This window comes from Cyprinus carpio, unplaced genomic scaffold (genome assembly GCF_018340385.1).
Source record: "Cyprinus carpio isolate SPL01 unplaced genomic scaffold, ASM1834038v1 S000006811, whole genome shotgun sequence".
NCBI lineage: Eukaryota > Metazoa > Chordata > Actinopteri > Cypriniformes > Cyprinidae > Cyprinus > Cyprinus carpio.
In genome coordinates this window covers 116713-132926 of record NW_024879397.1, presented here as the reverse complement: position 1 = coordinate 132926, position 16214 = coordinate 116713, and the positions used below count along the sequence as shown (strand labels likewise).

At 35.1% G+C, this 16214-nt stretch overlaps 1 long non-coding RNA gene across 1 annotated transcript; it reads left to right on the top strand.

Moving 5' to 3' along the window:
• The first annotated feature begins 11598 nt into the window (after window positions 1-11598).
• Window positions 11599-12250, top strand: LOC122144978. The gene is made up of 2 exons (XR_006160010.1): window positions 11599-11916; window positions 12104-12250. It is a non-coding gene; the product is annotated as an uncharacterized LOC122144978 (long non-coding RNA).
• The last annotated feature ends 3964 nt before the right edge of the window (window positions 12251-16214 follow it).

Below are 16214 nucleotides of genomic sequence, written 5' to 3'. Positions count from 1 at the left end.
CAAACGAAACACAGCATCTCCAAAACATGGCGGCAGCAACAACAAGGAGAATAAAAGTTCACAGCTTCTTTCTTGGCGTGAATATTTGGGCGGTGTTATGCAAATCTTCCCACATAGTGATGAACTTTTATAAAGAATATCTCTTAGGGTTTGAGACTTTAGTCTTTGCAACTTTACAGATCTTCTTTTTGCACCAAGAGCTTGTAACACTCCAAAGAGAAAGGAAAAATTTAAATCGCATCACATGATCCCTTTAAGTTCTGGCAGGAAATGCTGGAATCATCTCATTTTTTACAATTTCGTTACCAACTGGTACCGAAGTCAGTACTTTTTGACAACCCTACTTCTAAGACAACCGCACCATAATCAACATGGATATTTTTTTTTTTATTGATATGGCTTATTCATTAAGACAGTGATATTATATTTATTTATTTATGTATGAGGGAGTGCATTATGTATGAAGAATGCTTGATTTTTTTTATGTAGAGCGCCTCTCACTGTAAAAAGTGGTAACATGCAATTATGTTAAAGATCTATTTCTACATGTTATTAACCTTTAATTTAGTTTTGTTGGTGAACCCCAACATATTTATAATGTTAAATAATTTTTTTTAAAATAAAATGAATTAATTTAGATGTTACCACATGAAGCGTATTTTTAGATTATTATAACATATGCTTAATGTGGCTTATTGCATTAACACATTAAAAGATTAAATTTAATATAGCCAGACCTTGATGATGCAAACTATGTTTTTGTGCACTGGTCTGCTGCTGCGCTTCTCTAACAAGGACCTTTTTCAAATGGCAAACGCTTTAGAGGATCAGAACATGTTTCAATTGCTATTGTTCGTGTTCGAAATTGAAAGTGATCCACCACTTGCAATAAGCACTGTGTTCTGTGCGCACTACACTCACACAGAGAGCCGTGTCTCACAGCCCATGAACACTGAATAGAGTTTGTCACACAGAGAGCCGTGTCTCAACAAATATATACCCATCTTGGTAAGTATCCTCAAAAAACTACTGGTTATGTCTTAATGAACGTAAACAGTTGAGAAAGAAATCGGATGTTTTGTACAGGGCTCCAAACAAAAAACATCGAGTAAGGAGCTATTGGCTCCTTGCCCCTTTAAAAAACTTAGGCGCCAAATAATTTTTTTAGGTGCCACAGAATAAAATTGAGTGAAGAGCCATTGGCTCCTATAAGAAAATTTACATTTTTAACATTTGAATCTTACTGTCATGTGTTTATGTCTCATCTTTTCTTGACCTTATAAGCATTTTTTATATTTTCGATGACCTGGGAACAGAGGTACACTTAAAGTGGGAACTAAATGTCTTTTCCAACTTGAAATATACAGTCACAAAGAAATGTTCATTATCTGTAGCAATATCATGGATCATAAGCATCACTTGGTGACTGAGTGTAGTTTGGGCTCCCAAATGTTATGTTACCTCTGGATTGTTCTGATAGACCTTTGAAAACTGGCGACTCCGGTAAGAGAGTAAAGGGCTCAGAGAGTCACATCCAAGAAAGCTTTAATGAGTTGGGTTTATAAAGGCCACATTGGTGAGTTTGAAGGTATACAGGCAAAAGGTATTGGGGTTTGTATGAGTGTGTGTGTGTGTGGTCTGAAATAAAGGAAAATTGTGGAAATTAGTTATAAAGAATATTACAGTCTTTCTATTAACTTACTTCAGATGCTAAACACTTCCATTCTGAACAGAAATAGATAAACAATCATCAATGGTCTTAAATATACTGACAAATTTACAACCATGATAGCGCAGCATATAAAAATGAACTCAAAATAGCTAACAGATCAAGATTTATATGTTAAAATAACAACAACACATTACAGCATGTGTCTGTGATACTAGCACATTAGTTTCCCAACATAGATTAACAAATAACCCAATATTGTGCGAATATACGCTTACAAGATTAGTGTATCATCAACACAATAACATCAACATTATTAACAATCATGTTTCCCCTAGAGAATGCAAAATAACCTTACTTTTCCGCATGAACGCACACAACTTTAAAGTTCGGTTGCTCACCGTGACCCAGCACGTGTGGTGTATATAGCTCAGTGTCTTAAAGGGAAGGTGTATAGGTATCAGTAAAATGAAACAATACGCACCCTCTAGTGGTAAAATATGAAATTGAAACTAAAGGAAAAGACTTTCCTACACTCCCCCTCAATGCATCTTGTAAATGTCGTCATACACTCTTAAAAATATAGGTGCTTCAGGATGCCATATAAGAACCTTTTTTTTCATAAAGAAACTTTAACATCTGAAGAACCTTTACGTTTCACAAAAGGTTCTTTGTGGCAAAAGAGGTTTCTTGAGATTATAAAAACTTGAGAGAGATGGTTCTTTAAAAAGAACCTTTGACTGAATTGTTCTTTGTGGAACCAAAAATGGTTCTGTGAAGAACCTTTTAAGCACCTTTATTATTAAGTGTGTCTTTAGTAGTTGAATCATGTAGACAACAGGTTAAGGAAAAATATTAAAATGCAATAGTGCATAAATATAGCAAAATGCTCCTGTTTATAGTTATTTTTCTAGCTGACTGGTGAGCTTATTATGGACACCGAATGGTTATTCTGAGGTAAATGTACATTACTTTGCAATATTTTGAAGCTTTACACGTTTTCTTTAGTTTGAAACACTGAATGAGCTTTTACATAAGACATTTCAGTAAGTTGTACTGTAGGCTGTCTTATAAAATAGCCTATCTTATTAAATAAGTCTCTGTCATTCTCTCTCTCTCGAGCTGCGCAGCTGAGCTGTGTTTTGCAGGTGTGCATCAGTACTGCTGTGCGCAGAGATGAGGACTGTTTGAAACTCTTTTTTTCCACTGAAAACTTTGAAGCGCATCGTCTCATTATCATCTGTGAACTTAACAAAAGATGTGATAGCAAAACAACTATGAAAAAAAGGCATTACATGCAATTTTTCTTAATAACAGATTCAAGCACACTCGGGCTGATTCTGGCTGAAATGCGGCACTGTCGGCTCTGTCTCGGCATCAGAAGATAATGGGCCAGAGCCGCGCCGACTCAACAAAACACATCTGGCTGACAGACGGCTTTTTTCTCTATGGGCCGATCTCGGTTGAAAGCTGTTGTACGCGCAGCAGGTCCACACTCGGTGTGTAGTTGTGTGTATTAACCTTCGGCCCGAGTTAGTTTTTATCACAGACTGGCCGCTGCTAGAATGAAGCAAATCAGCAGCCTGAGAAATTTTTTTGAGTAGGAGCTTTCGGTGGGTATAGTCGCCAGTGGCGACCTCAGCAAAAACTTCACTGGCAAATTAATGTTTTTGGTGGCAAATGCGACAGTGTTAGTCGCAGTTTAGAGCCCTGGATGTGTATCATTATATTGGATGCACTCAGTACCACGGCTCCCTATACGCAGAGTACGCAGTCTGCGTAGGGCACCAACTCCCAGGGGGGGGGCACCATCCCAGTTGTCCTCCCGTCCTCTGTTTGCTGCTGACTGCAAATGATCATAACTGATGGATGGACATCTATGCCAGTGAAAAAGACATCAGCAATTCGCCGCAGAGAAGAAAATAAAGGAAAGAAATAAAGAAAAGATGAAACTGAAGCCCGTGCATAGCTTTCAGGCACATTCATAATCCTGTGAAACTGTTTTGGCTGTTGACGTAAATAATGTGTTTTAATGTCGGAAATAATTTAACCATTACCAACGCGTCTAATATTCTCTCTAAGTTTCCATGTTCCTTTACGAAAATTAGTAATGGTTTTAACACGAATAACACCAAAACTTATTCTTATTTTTTTGTTTTTGTTACTTCAAATAATAATTTACAAAGAAGTATTAAGATAATATTTTTTTTGTGGTTATAAAAACAGACCCAATCCAACAAACCTTTAAAATGACTTAAAATGCATTATATAAAAACAATGAGGCAATAATGATTGGTTAATAAGGCTGTTATAATACATAATGTAGGCTAATAAAAAATAAACAACTTATGTACATTACATGTTATTACAAATCCTTGTTGGCCAAACATTTAATTTAAATATTCACTTAATCTTTCATTTTTGGCCAGCTTTTTGCTATATGATGACACAGCCTCTATAATTTCTCCAACAGAAACATGTGGACATCACAACCCTTACAAAAATAAACCATGTTTTTTTTATCATAAAACTACTTAATTTTCTTTTGTATGATTTCTGAATGCTTGAGACTATAAAATCAATTAGACAACTGTATTAATAAAGTCATAGCCATAGGTAACTGTCTAGAGCTACAATTGTAATTTGTAAATAATACAATTTATTTATTTATTTACTTTTATTTAATTATAGTTAAATTTTGCCCCCCTATACTCCTGAGAACCAGAAATAAAAAAAACTTTGTCAATTTTGTATTTATGATGTCATTACATTGTTTAGAGCTTAAAGTTAAGAGAATAAAATAAAATTTTTGAAAAAAGATATTTTATTCATATGTTATGCCATGTCCTCTGTAGAGGATACCAGTTTTTCTAAAAAAAATATAATGACATGAATAGACATGAAAAAGCAAAAACAATGGGATTTTTTTTTTTTTTTTGAAAAGGCAAAAACAATCAATCAATTTTTAGGTTTCAGGATCTTGTTTTATACCAAACTTTAAGTTTGGTCTCAACTTTGTTATAAAAAATATATAACAAAATGATTTGATATACCATTTTGCTTTATACAATATGTGTTCAAAAAGTCCATAAACTGGGTTTTCCATTAAGCACAATGTTATCTATATATACTGTATCTAATTTGCACATTAAAGTGCTTGTTGGAACAGCATGTTGAAAAAAGAAGTGTAATAATGGGAGTAGTCATTGACCAGATTTTCATAATAATATCTTATATTTCATAAGAATATTGCTATATAATGTGTTTTCCTATGCAATTCTTTTGTCTCCCAAAATGCATAATAAACATGCTTTTAGTCCTGGTGTCCTCTACAGGCGACATGTGTAAAAATGATGTCCTGTTTCACAACAGGAAATCATATTTTGATTCGAAGCCCCATAAACATTTTCCTGATATGTTGATTTATGACAAACAATTTGAAAGTTAATCAACTTATAATTACAAAATATTATCATATTTCTAGGATGTACATTCAGGTACAGGTAAAAACCAAGGAGAGGGAGTGTTCATGGTGAAACATCCAATCATTTGGTATTTCTGGAAAGCCCTAAATGTGCTCTGTACAGGACATCCAGGCTGAAAAAATGTGGCATGCACAGTCTCAGAGAAATTCACTAAAATATAATGTCCACTAAAGAGGCAAAAACTCCATAGCTGGGTCTCAGGAGGATATAGTTGATGTTTTTTTTTTTTCTTCCATAATATTTGGGGGGGGGGGGGGGGGGGCATATGGGAATCACTGGTAAAGTGTTAAATTAACACTTTCAAAAGAGTTAACATTATTAACACTCTGACAGTGTTAATTAACCAACTCTTAAAGTGTAAAATTTTAACACCAGAATGGATTATGAGAACACCAAAGTTGGTGTTCAAAGTCAGTGTTAATTGTCCAAATTTTGAGGTTTAAGATTTTAGCATCGCATTTTATTATCGGATCGCCGGAGCCGACATTTGTGCTTTTTTCAGTTTCTTATAAATATCTAAATGGCTGAAGTCTAATCTCACTGTAATCAGCACAAACTGGGCTATAATAATATGTGAGCAGCATGTATGTACATGATTGTGTTTTTGAGAAAAAAAATGTTATGCGTGGTTAGTGAAAAACTAAAAATGTTAACTGGTCAACACTGCATCAGTGCTCAGGTGAAAACATAACAAAAAAAAAACCACAAACCAATATATGTTTACATTTATTTATTTTATAGAAACGTAAATTGTCCCTTGACCAAAATGTCTTCACTTTCAATGTTTCAATACAAATCAAAAAAAAAAAAAAAAAAAATGAAATTAAAAGAAATTGTAAAGAACATGTTCTTACAAGAATTAAACATCAATGTCAAAGCAAATCTGTGCAAAGACACAAAAAACATGCTTTTGTCCATATGTACTCTTAATGTCATAAGGTTTATAATGCTGACATTTATCAGGTTAAACAACAGCATTCCATTCATTACCATAAACGCTGAATGCATGTTAATGCTAACTAATCAAAGTCTGCGCTGGTGTTTGGACCTCCTTTCTCTTCTCTAGACTTATTTTTTTCAGCACAACTCTGCAGTCTCTGCAGTTTTTCAGCCAAGCAAGATATCCACTCCTATTTGCAGCATCACAAAAACTGCCCCCTATAAAATTGAAAATATGTAACTAACCTGCACATTGTGCACATGTACCCTAAAACTCAAAGTATGTAACAAACCTGCACATTGTGCACATGTACCCTAGAACTTAAAGTATAATAATAATAAATAAATAAATAGTTCACCCAAACCTAAAAATTCTGTCATGTATTTATCCTAATGTGGTTCCAAACTTTTATGACCTTCTGTCTTCTGAGGAACACCAAAGTTATATTTTAATTAATCTACACAGAAGAAATACATGGGACCACTCTGATACTTTTGCGTCTTTATTAAAGCTTGATATTGATTGGCATATACTTACATTATAAGGACAAGCATGTCCGAAAAAGGAAAAAAAAAACAAAAAAGGAGATACTGCATTAGAACACAAGGGTGCGTAAATGATGACTTAAAGAGTTAGCTCACCCAAAAATTAAAATTACCCCGTGATTTACTCACCCTCAAGGCATCCTAAGTGTATATATGACTTTCTGCTTTCAGACGAATCCACTCAGAATTATATTAACAATGTCCTGGCTCTTCCAAGCTTTTAAAATTACCCCGTGATTTACTAACAACACAAGACCGTGCTACCGCGACTTTCAAAAGCGACTCGGCGGTGTTTATTGTCCCGCCAGCAGCGCAGCATTCAAATGCGTTCAAATGCACACAATAGGCTTAAGGTTGCCGCAAAGGACACCGGCAAAAGTAATTACCATAAATGTGACAGGGGGAAATAATAAGGAGATATTTGAATTATTTACTAATAAAACTACTGTTTTTCTGAGTCTGTGTCGCAAGGATGAAGTTGCTGATCCTGACTCGGCATCTGCTCATTAGACGCGCCTTTAGAGAGAAATGCGTCTTTACGAATTATGATTATAATTAAAGAGTTTTTTATTTGTTTTATTTCGTCAAGTAGACATTTAAAGCTTTCTTTAGATATATTTAACATGCCTGTGAGGCATGTTTTCACTGAGTTTCGGTTAATTTTTAAACTCCTGTTAAAGACCAAGATGGCAGAAAGCGCATCATGTTTGTTTTTCTTTATTTTATGAAAGCACGTTTTGTTTATATTGTGAGTGGAAACAAATAAAAGTAGACCCTTTGCAGTTACGAATGATGTATTATTACCTTTATGAGCAAAAATGAAGGTGTATCCATTGAAAAAAATGCAAGTAATCACGCTAGCGCCTCCATGACTCCTGAAGCGTCTCCGCACAAACTATTGGATATAGTGCACATTTATCTGGGTCTAACGTTTAAACATTGTTATATGCTTGAACTGTTTTCTATCTATAGATTTTATTTTAGGCAGGTTGTGATGATTTGAGAAGGCTAAATTGATCAAACATAGGCTGTCAGTCTGCCTCTGGCTGCTTGGTCATATTTTTAATATCTGAAACAGTATTATAAGCTGTTTAGGGACTGTTTAGGTGATCAGATCAGACAGTAGAGCATCCCTTCATTTAGACACAGTGGAAGATCTGATAAGAATCAGTGTAGAGGGGCCAAGTCTGGAAGATTTTGCTGCTAGAGAGAGTGTGGCCAGCTGGTTTAGCCAAGGCCAAAGATCAAGGCCAAATTACAGGAGTCGGCCATCCGTGGGGCATGTGACTGCAATGGAGGATAGTCCATAAGACATTGAGCCATGAAATGTTTCAGTTTGAAGCCCTTAAAACAATTCATTTAGATTTTCTCTATTTTTATTTCATTTATCTTGAGATGTTTTAAGTTTAAATTTGAGGCAGTAATTAAAGCAAAAGGAGCCCCTACCAAGTATTGAGTACGTGTACAGTAAATGAACATACTTTCCAGAAGGCCAACAATTCACTAAAAATTTTTTTTATTGATCTTATGAAGTATTCTAATTTGTTGAGATTTGGTGAATTGGTGGGTTTTTGTTAAATGTGAGCCAAAATCATCACAATTAAAATAACCAAGACTTAAACTACTTCAGTCTGTGTGCATTGAATTTATTTAATCCACGAGTTTCACAATTTGAGTTGAATTACTGAAATAAATGAACTTTTCCACAACATTCTAATTTATTGAGATGCACCTGTAAATGGTGACCTGTAAATGACCTGTGACCTGTAAACCTGTAAATGACAGTCCAAACGTAATCAAAAACTTAGTTTATATATTTTTTAGAAAGAGATCAGACTTTATTATTATTGTTTTAAAAAAAATAAAACATGACAATCAATTATCTTTATATGCAATTGTGGGCTTACTCATGTATTAGTGGCTTCATTTTCTTCAAGCACATCATCTCCTTTTGATTTTTCTGTTAAGCCAGCATGAACCATCTGTAACCATATTAAAGGAATAGTTTACTTAAAATTGTAATTCCAAACCCATACAACTCACTTTTGCTGAATACAAAACACACAATGTAATGTTTAAAGATAATAAGATAATAAAGTGTCTAAAGTGGTTAATTGCAACTCATGTGCAATACTCCAAGACTTGTGAGGGCACAACATCACTTTGAATGATGAAGAATGTAACTCACTCAGTATAGAGAGGTTGAGTTTACTGAAAGGTGTTATTTTCAAAGAAAACTGCACTCAAATCCATTATAAGGACACAACATCATGAAAACTCAATTCATGCTTAATTAAATCACAAAAATTGTTCATGAGACAAGAATAATTTACATATATTACCATTTAGATTTGGGCAGTTTACAATGGTTTGATTTGACAATATGACGTAAAGTTGCAAAATAGCCTACATACTGTATTATTATAAATTACGTTCTGGCGTTTCCCTTCAAATTCAAATGTCATCTGTGAGAAAAGTTTCGGGTCGTTTTGGCGCACAGAGCATATCGTCATAAAGTAATATTATTTTATTAAATATATTCTAAATCAAATAAAACACTTACTTTTTGGTGTGTTTTCTTTGTTTAAACCAACTTCCCCATCTACTCCGGAGCATTGCGAATGAAAATAAAATATATCAGAGAAAAAGTTTAGGAGTGCACAGCAGATAAATATCACTATAAATAATATGATGTATCTACATATTTTAAATGAGGTACTGTAAGTTAAAATGCTTACCGTTTCCCTGTTTAAATCAATGCATCTGCAATGCATAGCAATTCAAATATGTGAGAAACGGTTCACGTTCTGTGCTTTCCCCGTTAGAACCAACTTCCCTGTCTGCTCCGCTTGTTAAGGAGTATACAGCACATAAATATCACTTAAAAATCAATATGATGTAATAAAATATATATTTTAAATGAGATAAAAACGCTTAACTTACTTTCGGATTTTCCCGTATAATAAAAAAAGGTCCTCGTCTGTTCCGCATGGCGAGTGAAAGGAAATGTCTTGGAGAAAAGTTTAGGCATACACAGCCCATAAATATTGTTATAAAATGATATGATATTACAAAACATATTTTTTGAGTAAGACTAAACACTAAAACCCTAAACTTTATTTCGCTGTTTTCCAAAGATTTGATCGGTGTCGCGTCATAGCTGTGTGGGTGGAGTCGGCGTGGTGGGGGGGGAAAACAGTCCTTTCCCCCTCATTGGAGAAGCGTTGACTCATTATTTCTGCTGCTCGACAGAGCAACATACTTATAAAACTGAGCCCGTATTGGATCGGACTGTCCGTACGGTATCTGTGACTGGACAAACGACCCAAAGGAATGGCCAAAGGTGTCGTTTCCAGACATTTTTTACCTAATTGAGCAAGAGACCACTTAGCCTACAGGCCTTTACGAGAACGGGACGGCTTGCGAAAGTAAACACTTGTCGTTTTGTTTTGCTTAATTTTAATTAAGTAATAAAAGACTTGAGTAAAAGCCTTTCGTACTTTCTTATTGATATATTAAAAAGATTTTTACCATTGACAAAACAGGTAACATTGGTCCACACTGAAGTGCCTTGAAATGCGCAGCGTTATTCTGTGGTGTGTGCTTCGGCTGCCTAATCATTTTCACAAATACGTGCCGTACAATAAAAAGATAACAAGAAAGTATGTATATAAAATACGAAAAAAATGGTTATTGGTTACTATAGTTAAACCATGGTTAAAACAATGAGAAATATTTGAAAACTGAGAAATAACATTAAGTTAAGAATGATAATGTGAGTAATGTGTTTTTTCAGGCGGCAATGTCGCAAAAATATGTTGTGTCTGTGTGCGTGTGGGTAGTTGGTACGATTTTGTAAGGAGTATGTAGTGTGGTTTAATTCGATTTGTCCAAACCCCAGTGTCGGTTAGGTTTAGGGGTGGGGTTAGGTGTAGGGCATTTGTACAAATTCATACGAATGTGCAACTTGAAAATACATAAGATTTGGCAAAAATCGTATGAATTTGTACGAGTTGTGTCGTACGAAATTAGCCACCTTGTAAAATATGTACGAATTGCCATGAGATGTGTGTTTTTTTTTTTTTTTTAGAAGTGAGACTCTGCTGATATGGGGAGAATAAACACTATTTGCATATTTAATAATTGTGTAATTATCATTCATTTGAAACAAGGTATTTAAACACAGAACCACCAAACTATTGGTATGAGTATCACAGATTCATTCTAAATAATCAGTATTAGTGTCTAAAAATTCCCTAATGAGTGTTGTATGAGAATTAAAGAACTTAAGAACATTATGATGCCAAACACCTCGTCTTGGATGTACACATCAGTAGGAAATTTCATTTCAATTTAATTCAAGTAGGAAAAGACATGTTTTATGAAACCAAACCTCGCTCTTACTCTAAGTGATATGAGTTAAGGTGTATCGTCAGAATTTCCCATCATGCTTTTAGTTTGTTCAGCTGGTAAACTCAAGCTTCCTCTAAAAACTACACCATCTGGCTCTCACAAGAGTATTTGAGCACATTTAAGCAATATGGGTTAAGTTGAACCAGCATGTACCTCGTGGTGATCATGTAATCATCTCAGATGAGGTTATTGCTAGTGTGGTGATCTGTTGGTTTAGCAGCAGGAAATTAATATATGGTGGAAATTATTCTACAGATTCTACTTCATCTGCAGTGCTGATAAACAAAGGTGAGCATCTGAATGACATATTTAATATTCATGTAAAATATTCACTGGATTGTAATATTTCTAGATTTCTTCTAGTTTCATATTGTTTATACTTTTGAAAAAGTTTCAAACATGTTTAAGTATGTTTTTTTTTTTTTTTTTTTTCAACCATTGAAAAGGATTTAAACAAGTTAATACCTGTTTTAGAATATATTTTGTATTTAAAATTTAACTAAAGTATGTTTTTTGCCTTGAATTGCCAAATAATCTGGCAAGTGTGTATGCAGGTCACAGTAGAGGGTTTCATCGGTGGTTCTGTTCTCCTGCCGTGTTCTTCAGCTGAACATGATCATAAACCTCAAGACATTGATGTGCACTGGAGACACAATGACAGCAAGATTGTGTTTGATATAATCAAGGGTAATAATTCAGTAGAGCAACAGGAGCCACGGTACAAGAACAGAACTTTCCCTGAAGAGTATAAGAGAGGAAACTTCAACATCAGACTCACTGCTCTCAATCACGCTGATGCAGGAAAATACACCTGTCTCATCGCACACTCATCTGAACATAATACTGTGGAGCTGATCATCAAAGGTGTGTAGTAATGGGTAATTAATATATTAAAAAAGAAAAAGTTCACAAGTAATGTTCTGTTCAGTCTGAATGCTGCTGTAAACATTAAACATTACAGACAGATCTGTTGCATTTGTCACATTGCAGCTATCTTTCTTTCTTTTTCTTTCTTTCTTCTTTCTTTCTTTCTCTCTTTCTTTCTTTACAGAGCCAACAACAGAAAGTGGAACTAAATCAGCTGATCAAGAAACCCAAAAACCAGAAACAGATGTGGTGACATCATCGTCTTTCCTCTGGGTTTACATCATAGTAGATGTATTAATATTAATAATGATTATAGCCTGTTTCATCTATAGAAAAAAAAATCAGCTGATCAAGAAATTTCCTGTCATGACTGAAGATAAAGAACAGTGGCAGAAAAATAATGTTGTAACAACAATATAAAAACATTTGTAGTACGGGAAGAAGGAGGCGGGAACCGGCGAACATTCAAATCAAACTTTAATAACCAAATAAACACAAAAACAGCACGACAGCCCCTCGCGGACGACTGCCGCCCACAAACAAAACCAAAAAACACAAAATAAAGCCCAGGCCTGGTCCTCTCTCGTCCTTCTCTGTCGTAACTCCTCTTTTATCCTTCCGGATCTCCTCCGTGGGACTCGAGACCAGTGAGTGGCGCAGGTGTCGCTCATTTCCAATTACTCCACTGGCCTCGACCGTTCCCACAGCTCTCGGCCCTGCCCCACTCGTAACAAACCCCCATCGCCCCTCGCAGGCTGGGGGGAACTGATCACTGTGGGCCGCGGGTACCTGGGGGTATGGACAGACAGAGGAGGCGAGAGAAAAAGGAGATGGAAGGATGAGGAGAGACAGACGAGAGAGGAGATTTGGAGAAAAAAAAAATAATTGTTCCGGTTTCCCAGAACACGCTGCCGCTCGGCCCTCCACCAGCTGGGCGAACTCTTCCACGGTGCCTGGCGGCGGCACTGGATAGCCCTCAGTGGACGGGCACGACACTCCTCTGCCGCCCGGTGGACAGTGACGGCTCCTCCAGATTCGGGCAGCCGGCAGGAAGTCCCCCGTTCTCTGCTCCTCCCCATCATAGCGGATGGCAGCAGGCTCCGGCCTCAGGCGAATGGCGGCAACTCCCTCACGGACGACAGCTGTCCCTCCACATTCCAGGCGGCCGGTGTTCTGTCGATTTGTCCTACCCTGTCAGATTTTGCTACCTCCCATTAAAACAGTGGGTAGTACAATTCGACAACGAAAAATGCTACGTCTAAAGTTATGGTTTATTAACGTCTACACCTACCACAACCCTAAACCTACCCTTACAGTAATGCAAATACAGTAATTATGTGTTATTTTCATGGTTGTAGCTAGAGGATACAGCTACATGAAACCAACAATAAATATTTTTTCTACCTATTAGATTGTTTTTATTAAAGTCTACGCCTACCCCTTTACAGTAATGCAGATGCATTAAATATTGTTGTTTAGCATGAGAAAAAAGACGCAATATTGGTGTGCGCATGCGCAGTAAACCGTGGTAGGAAAATCTGATGGGTAGGATCAATTAACATTAGCTCTTCATTCATGACTTGGATAAATTAACATTAGCTCTTCATTCATGACTTGGATACAGGTTTAAATAAATAAGTGTGCCGGACATCATCATGTATGGGCTTAAAATAATAAATGTTTATTTTAAAGTATATCAGACAGCCACTGTAAGCTTTCCATAATTATATGGTATATGTACACACACACACACACACACACACATATATGTGTGTATGTAATTGTAGCCTGTATGTCTGACAGCACAGCTGAGCTAACATGAACAGCTAATGGGGAAAAACAAAAAAAAAAAAAAAAAAAAAAAAAAAAAAAAAAAAAAACCTTCTATAAAAAAAAAAAAAAAAAAAAAAAAAACCTTCTATGACAATTTTTTTTACTATAGTTATTTATTGTGCATGCTACCTTATATTTACCAGTTGTTATTTTACTTTAATAAAATTGAGATATGTCATGCATGGGACTGGTACCATAGGGTTTAACTAAAATCTAAATGTAGATATCAGCAACATTATTTTGCAGTAAGTTAGTAAACACTTGCCAGTCAACAATAATATTTGCAAGCCTCCAAGTTTGGTAGCAAATCTATGCATGATTCCACGGTAAACCAGAGATCTTAAAGTTTGTTTTCCAGATTCTTGTATTTTATTGTAAATGCTACCTTATATTTTTCAGTTTTCAGCTCAGCAACCTCGGTTTTGCATCTGGAGGTCTTTACAAGACTTCTCTCACTCTGTCAGTTAGTATTTTTAGGGTATGTGTCTTTAGTTGCAGTGAACACTACTATACACTTCTCTAACGTCAATAGCATGCAAGGAGAATGACTAACAGTCATGAAAACAACTGTTAACTGTTCATCCAGGTGTCAACTATAATGCACACCTTTTATATTTTTCATAATTATTCAAATAAACTGTAAATTATATGTAGAATATTGCTAATTTTCATTACTGAATGGGCTCAAATTTAAAATATGCTATAATTTGAAGCTCAATAGCATTTGAACAGAATGACTCACTTTCATAAAACATACTGTAAAGTGTTCATCTAGGTGTCAGATATAATGCACACCATTCATATGTTTCACAATTAATCAATTAAACTGTAAATCATATGTAAAATATTGCTACTTTTCATTACCGAATGGGCTCAAATTTAGAATAGGCCATCATTTGAAGCTCAATAACATTTGAACAGAATGACTCACATTCATAAAACATACTGTAAAGTGTTCATCTAGGTTTCAAATATAATGCACACCATACATATTTTTCATAATTATTCAAATAAACTGTAAATCATATGTAGAATATTGCTAATTTTCATTACCGAATGCACTTAAATACAAAATTTAAAGCTCAATAGCATTTGAACAGAATGACTCACATTCATAAAACATACTGTAAAGTGTTCATCTAGGTGTCAGCTATAATGCACACCATTCATATTTTTCATAATTATTCAAATAAACTGTAAATCAAATGTAAAATATTGCTGTTTTTCATTACCGAATGGGCTCAAATTTAAAATATGCCATAATTTGAAGCTCAATAGCATTTGAACAGAATGACTCATATTCATAAAACATACTGTAAAGTGTTCATCTAGGTGTCAACTATAATGCACACCATTCATATTTTTCATAATTAATCAAATAAACTGTAAACTTAGCAGTTCATGGCTCATGTAAGTTAAATTCAAGTCTTTTTAAGACCTTTTTAAGTCCATTTATATAAAAAATGAATGCCTATTTCACGTCCCTACCAGCAAAGAAAAACAAAATCCTTGAACTTGTGTTCATTTATTTTTCAAATGTGGAATGGGTAAAAGATAAGTCAAGCAGGTTTGAAAAATAAAAACATTTCAATAGGCCACAAGAAAGTTTGCCGAACAATGTTGCCGAACAAAGCTACTTATTCCATGCTGGGAATATGGGGAACTGAGAGACCCCTGAACAATCATAAAGCAAGAAGAAGAAGATGCCTCGCCCTGGCTGCCTGCTGCTGAGCTTTTTCAGTTACTGGCGCAAAACATGATTTGGTCGCACAAATTATTTATAATAATTACTGGATAATAATGAAACAATAATGAAACTGTATTGCATACAGATGTGCTTTGTTTTACTTGCCATCTTTTAAACCACATGCCTTGTTCTATTTCTTACAGTACACACAGTGCATTGCTCCGTCTTGTAGCTGGGGTTAGAGGGGCCCTGGTGCAGGGTGTACAGTGGGCCCTGTTTAAAATGGTTTAATTTGTACTGTATGTTCATTCTATTTATTTATTTGTGCTATTTACACAATGTTTACATTTAAGTTTGTTTTTGTTAATTTAAAATAGCACTGCATAGTCTTCACTGTAAAATAAAATACACAATCAAACCAAAATGTATTCAGACACACCTTTAAACATTTCTCACATTATCACAGTTTATTTGCTATAGTTTAGAGAAATTGGTAATACAATATGACAATAACTCAGAGTTTAACTGTGTCAGAACAAATTCCTCTTGATAATGTCGCATAACTTTGATAAAAAGATATGTAATTGAATCAACCAAAACTTCAGGCAACTGTCAGTATGACAATATTTACACAACTATCAATACTTTGTTGAACAGTTACCAAGCAAGCAATGATTAATTTGGTTCAGTCTGTGGTGTGAAAAAGGTTGCATTAGCAATTAAGAAAGAAACACTTAAGCAAAAACATGGTCAGGTCCCTAATTTTTTTTTTTTT